This window comes from Triticum dicoccoides, chromosome 3A (assembly GCF_002162155.2).
Source record: "Triticum dicoccoides isolate Atlit2015 ecotype Zavitan chromosome 3A, WEW_v2.0, whole genome shotgun sequence".
NCBI classification, from domain to species: Eukaryota; Viridiplantae; Streptophyta; class Magnoliopsida; order Poales; family Poaceae; genus Triticum; species Triticum dicoccoides.
The window spans coordinates 199,322,004-199,328,302 of NC_041384.1; positions in this window are offsets into that span (position 1 = coordinate 199,322,004).

Genomic DNA, 6,299 nt, shown 5'->3' on the forward strand with positions numbered 1-6,299 from the left:
TTATTATCATGAAAACTAGAAGAACACACTTTCACAAAGCAAACTTTCTTAGCACGCTTCCTACCGGTTCTTTCTTTGCACTAATCAATGGAAATTCTCATGGCTTTGAGGGACTCACTGATATCATGCTTAGGAGGAATAGTTCTAAGTTTCAAAGAATCATCATCAAGAGAAATTCTATCAACGTTCCTAGCCAACTCATCAATCTTAAGAAAATTTTCTTCAATCAAAGCATTGAAACTCTTTTGCGAAGTAATACATTCTTTAATATTAGATTCAAAATCAGAGGGCATCTTATTATAATTTCCATAAAAATTGTTGTAGGAATTACCATAATTATTAGAGGAATTACTAGGAAACGGCCTAGGATTAAAACTACCTCTATATGCGTTATTACCAAAATTGTTCCTACCAACAAAATACACATCCATAGATTCATTATTATTCTCAATCAAAGTAGACAAAGTCATATCATTAGGATCAGTAGGAGCACTCTTATTGGAAAACAATTTCATAAGTTCATCCATCTTTCCACTCAAAACATTAATTTCTTCAATTGCATGCACGTTTTTACTTGTAGATTTTTCGGTGTGCCATTGAGAATAATTAAGCATATTATTATCTAGGAGTTGGTAGCTTCTCCTAAGGTGATTTCCATAAAAGTGCCTCCCTCGGCCGAATCTAAAAGATTTCTAGAAGCAAAATTCAATCCAGCATAAAAATTCTGTATAATCATCCAAAGATTCAAACCATGTGTAGGGTAATTACGTATCATTAATTTCATCCTCTCCCAAGATTGTGCAACATGTTCATGATCAAGTTGCTTAAAATTCATAATATCATTTCTAAGAGAGATGATTTTAGCGGGAGGAAAATACTTAGAGATAAAAGCATCTTTGCACTTATTCCATGAATCAATACTATTTTTAGGCAAAGACGAAAACCAAGCTTTAGCGCGATCTCTAAGCGAAAACGGAAATAGCTTCAATTTAACAATATCATTTTCCACATCTTTATCCTTTTGTATATCAAAGAAATCAACAAAGCTATTCAGATGGGTAGCGGCATCTTCACTAGGAAGGCTGGCGAATTGATCTTTCATGACAAGATTCAACAAAGCATCATTAATTTCACAAGATTCATCATCGGTAAGAGGAGCAATCAGAGTACTAAGAAAATCATTGTTGTTGGTATTGGTAAAGTCACGCAATTTAGTATTATCTTGAGCTATCGTTGTCGGTGTCAAAACCGGCAGATCTCGGGTAGGGGGTCTCGAACTGTGCGTCTAGGATCGATGGTAATAGGCGACAGGGGACACGATGTTTACCTAGGTTCGGGCCCTCTCTATGGAGGTAATACCCTACTTTATGCTTGATTGATCTTGATGAATACGAGTATTACAAGAGTTGATCTACCACGAGATCGTAATGGCTAAACCCTAGATGTCTAGCCTATGAATATGGTAATGGGTATATGTGTTATCCTTTCCGGACTATCCCCTACGGTTATATAGACACTGAGAGGATCTAGGGTTTACATGGGGTCGGTTACATAAGAAGGAATCTTCGGTCGCCAAGCTTGCCTTCCATGCCAAGTAGAGTCCAATCAGGACACGGTGCAGTCTTCAGTCTTCATGTCTTCTCAGCCCATCAGTCCGGCCCATAGATAACAGGCCGGACGCCCGAGGACCCCTTAGTCTAGGACTCCCTCAGTAGCCCCTGAACCAGTCTTCAATAGCGAAGTGCTCGACACACATATTGTCTTCGTCATTGCAAGGCGGGTTCCCCCTTCCATGATCTCCAAGTAAAGTATTCGGCCATTGAATCCAATGTTGCCTCGTTGGCTTCTGTGCATTGAATAATCTTTGTCCTCCACATGTCGAGCGAATGTGGAAAGTCAGGGTGTTTTTTTGCTAATAACACCTCATCTATGCGCGGAAGAGCGCCTATTTAAAGAGATTGGATCATAGATCCATCCAGCACTTCACAGAAGAAATTCCCAGAGACTACTTAGGAGATACCATTCCAGCATGGCCACTGTCCCTAGCTTCTCCGCTCGTCCTGGCCCAGAGAAAGGCGAGTGGAAGAAGTGTTCCATGTCTCATAGCCGTTTGACGAAGTTGCAAACGCAGGGATATCTTCCCCTCGCAGATCTAGTCCCTGTTCGAACGGGGCTAGCTTCCTTTAATGAGGGGATTCAGGCAGAGGATTTCCCCAATCCGTCCTGGGGAGAGCGAGTGTGTTTTGCCCCCTACCTGTTAAGAGGCGTTTCATTACCTATCCATCCGTTCCTCCGAGGGCTCCTGGAGTACTACGACCTCCAGCTACACAACTTCACTCCGGCCTCTATTCTGCATATTGTGGGTTACGTCGCCTTATGCGAGCTTTTCCTGGGCGTCGAGGCTCACTTTGAGTTGTGGAGGAAGTTGTTCTATCTCGTCCCGCGTAATCATGAAGGTTCGATATTTGAAGTGGGTTGAGCCGAAGTATGGCGCGTCGCCGATACCGGATATCCATCCGATACACGAAGGAAGGCACATGATGACTGGCCCTCCGAATGGTTTTATATAGAAGACGTTGCGCTTCCCGACCCGGTTTGAAAGGGTCTTCTCAAATTTGAGCGCGTCCCACTGAAGAAACGCCACTGTTGGCATCCTCGGAGTCTCGAAGATGAACATGGCGCGGAGGTTCGTCAGCTGATGAGGAGGATGAAAGAGCTCTCTCAGTCTGGACTCACAATTATTGAGGTTATGGCGATCTCCACAACGCGAGGAGTTCAACCGCTCCAATATAGAGGGCTTCCAATGTGTCACTTCAACGGGGAGGACGACGCCTTCCGCTACGGACGGAAAGGTCCAGATACCCCTGCCGCTTTGGCAAAAAGATTAGGTGAACTGTTCAAAGGGGAAGAAAAGGAATTTCTTTGCATCAAATTCAGAGATGGGTATTCTATGTATAACCCTCCTAGCTGGGTAGGGCTCGACCCCTCTGTTTTTATTACTTCCATCTCCGGATTGTCTTGGATAAACTTTTTAACTTTGTTTGCCTATGATAGCACTGGCGAAAGGTCACCGAGGGATTTTATAGTCCTGCCCCACAGCCAGAGGATCACAACTACGAGCTCGATCCCGGGTTCGAAGAGGATCCAGAGATATTCGTGGTGCTCATGGAGGGGGTGTTTTACCAGATGAGCTATGATGGTACAGAGGTGGCCATCATCGCCGACTACCCCGGCCTTCTCCCAGCTTCACACGTAAGTGATCCGAACACACCTTATTCAAAAAGGGATTTCTCCTCCCTTCTTACCCACCATAACGTCTCGTACTCCAAAGTGGAAGGGTTCGGTGCGCCGTACTACTCCCAGGGCACCTCCGAAGAGAGCGTCCCCCACTCCGGGCAAGCCTTCCAAGAGGAAAGCAAATGAAGATACGGTCGTGCCTCCATCGAAGAGGTATGAATCCGTCAATTTGCACCTGAGTCGTCACGTCCAACCGTGACCTTCCTGTTATCCATGTGCCAGGAGAAAGATGCGCCAGACCGTGTTCGGAGGTTTGAGCAGCCGTACTTCCCGCAACCAGGATTCGAATCCTGCCATGAAGGTGGGGGCTGATACGGAGGCGAAGCTGGACTGTCCTCCAGCCGAGGACTCGTATGATGTGTCCGTCACCAACTCGGAGGTGGAGAGTGCGATGAATCATCGGCGCCGCCGGGCCATTTGACAAGACCCTGGCTTTTCAGAAGAGTCATTTAACGCCTTCAACTCGGCCGATGCATACATTCAAGCTGCTCGAGACGGGATTAACAGGGGCACAAAGCAACATTTGAAAGATGTGCATGTAAATTCGCTTGGTCTGACTATGATAGCCGTATACCAGTAGCCCCCGAGACTTAAAGGAGTTGAAACAACTGATTTAAGGATCAATATATTACTAGGTGCTTACAAAGAAGAACGCCTAGCTGGCTCTGGAGCTGGAAAAGTGTCAGTGCCAGCTACTTGTTGCCAATGTCGAACTGGAGAAATACAAGGCATGTCCCGGTAATGTTTCCGTCTATCGAAAATTCAGAAAGATACACCGATAGTGCGGATTTGGTTGCTAATCTTTGTCTTCGGGTGTTAGACCAAGTACAAGAGCAGCTCGATGCCGCCCGCAGTGAAGAACGTGGAGCCAAAAAGCTACTATCAGCGGGTGAGAGCGTATTGACAAATGTCGTTCAGGAGAAAAAGAAACTCCAGGACTTGAACTCCAAACTGGGCGAAGAACTGAAAGATATGCGGGCTCAGCTAGCTGACTCCGTGAAAGAGAACAAGAAGCTGCTAGGCGGCATATTCAGTATGTAGCCACTTTTGTTTTATAACAGCTTTGGAGGCAACGGTAGCTGATATAGTTGTAATTGCAGGTGTTTTGACGAACCGCCCCGAAGAGGAGGTGTCCGGATCATCGAGTGATCCTCTGCAAGGGTTGTCGCAGCTGCACGAGCAAGCTCGGCAGGCGACCCCCCTCCAGGAAGCATGGAGCAACTGGTAGAGCTATTCAAGGGAGCGCGGCGGCGTATCCGACTGTGGAAGATATCGGCGTGCCGCGAGGGTGCGCGAGAGGCCTGGGCCATGGTGAAGACGCGATATACCAAGATGGATCCTAATCACATGGCTAGATTCGGACCAGTAGGGTCGAATGGGGAAGAATTCTCATTAATTTAGTATATGGCCAAGTAGAGGTGGCCGCCAAATATTCCCAACAGGATTGTAAGTTAGATTGCCTGTTGGAAGGTATAGAAGAGGAGGTGTTCGAGTCCAAGTGACAGTGTACTTTCCTCATCTAGTCGAATTGTATATCATTTGTCATGGCAGACCTTTTCGCTTCAACCTCATGTCCCGAAGGTGCAGAGTGCTTCCGAAACTAGGCGTAGGGGTCATAGTTGCTTGAATAGACAAGTTGTATCCGGCTAGCTATGTTATATTACATTGATATCGTAAGAAACATCTTCCAGAGATAATAGTTCCGTTAAAGGTTCCTTTCTCTTGGTGTATATGCGTTTTAGTGCGCATGTCCGAATTGTGGTGTGAGCACCATGGTTTATATAGCTTCTGGGGGTGCAAAATGGACTGAGTTTAAAGAACATCTTTAATTCACCGACCGAATATTCCCTTAAGAACCCTAGCTTTCGGCTTCACCCAGTCTGAGGTACACATCCGGATGACCCGGCGGTAACAATCACAGAGGTGATCCCTTTATGCCCTACCGAACTAACGGGAACGTAGGGCATAAGCACAGGAGCCAGGCAACCCAGCTTGGCAAAAACTTAAGTCATATCGATGCATATAATGGCAAAGAATAGGTACATATGGAAAAAAACTCATATGTGAGGAGCTTGATGCTCAACGAATGACAAGAACTTCTGTCCGAGAAGCCCCCAGATATAAGTGGCGTACATGTTGAAAAATTTATGTGCCAGTGGTGTGCGGTCTAGCCACATCAAAGCTTTAAATAGAGAGAGAGAGAGAGAGAGAGAGAAGAAAGTAATCGGAAAACAGCAAAAAAATAATGGAAACTACCAAGGGGGGAAACGAACAAGGGGTGAAGTGCTTAGGCATAGAATCTCCGTAGTCTGGCTACGTTCCAGGGGTTCATCTTGAGGCGATTGTCTGATGCATCGCAAAGACGGTACGCTCCTATGGTGAGAACTCCGTCAATTATGAAGGCACCCTCCCATTTGGGCTTGAGTTTGTCCATTTTCTTTTCCAGGAGCCGTAGAACGAGTTCTCCAACGTTGTAAGTCTTGGCCCGTACTTCTCTGCTTTGATATCTTCGAGCCTGCTGTTGGTAAATTGCTGAACGGGCTTTTGCGACATCGCGTTCCTATTCCAGGGCATCTAGGTTGTCCTGCCGATCGAGCTCTTCTTCTCTCTCTTCGTACATACGCACTCTAGGTGAGTCGTGAATAATATCGCAGGGTAATACGGCATCTGCAGCATACACCACAAAGAAAGGTGTGTATCCGGAATTACGGTTGGGCATGGTCCGCAGCCTAGTGCTTGTCTGATTCCGTTAAAGACCGCACTAGTCTGGGTTTGATGCCGCTCATAATAAGACTGTTGGCGCGCTCGACTTGACCGTTGGTTTGTGGAAGGTAGACGGAGGCGTAATCTAGTTTAATACCTAGATTAGTACACCAGGTTTTTACCTCGTCGGCTGTGAAATTGGAGTCATTGTCAGTGATGATGCTATGTGGGACACCATAACGGTGCACAACATCGGATATGAAGTCTATCACGGGGTCGGACTCAGCCGTTTTGACCGG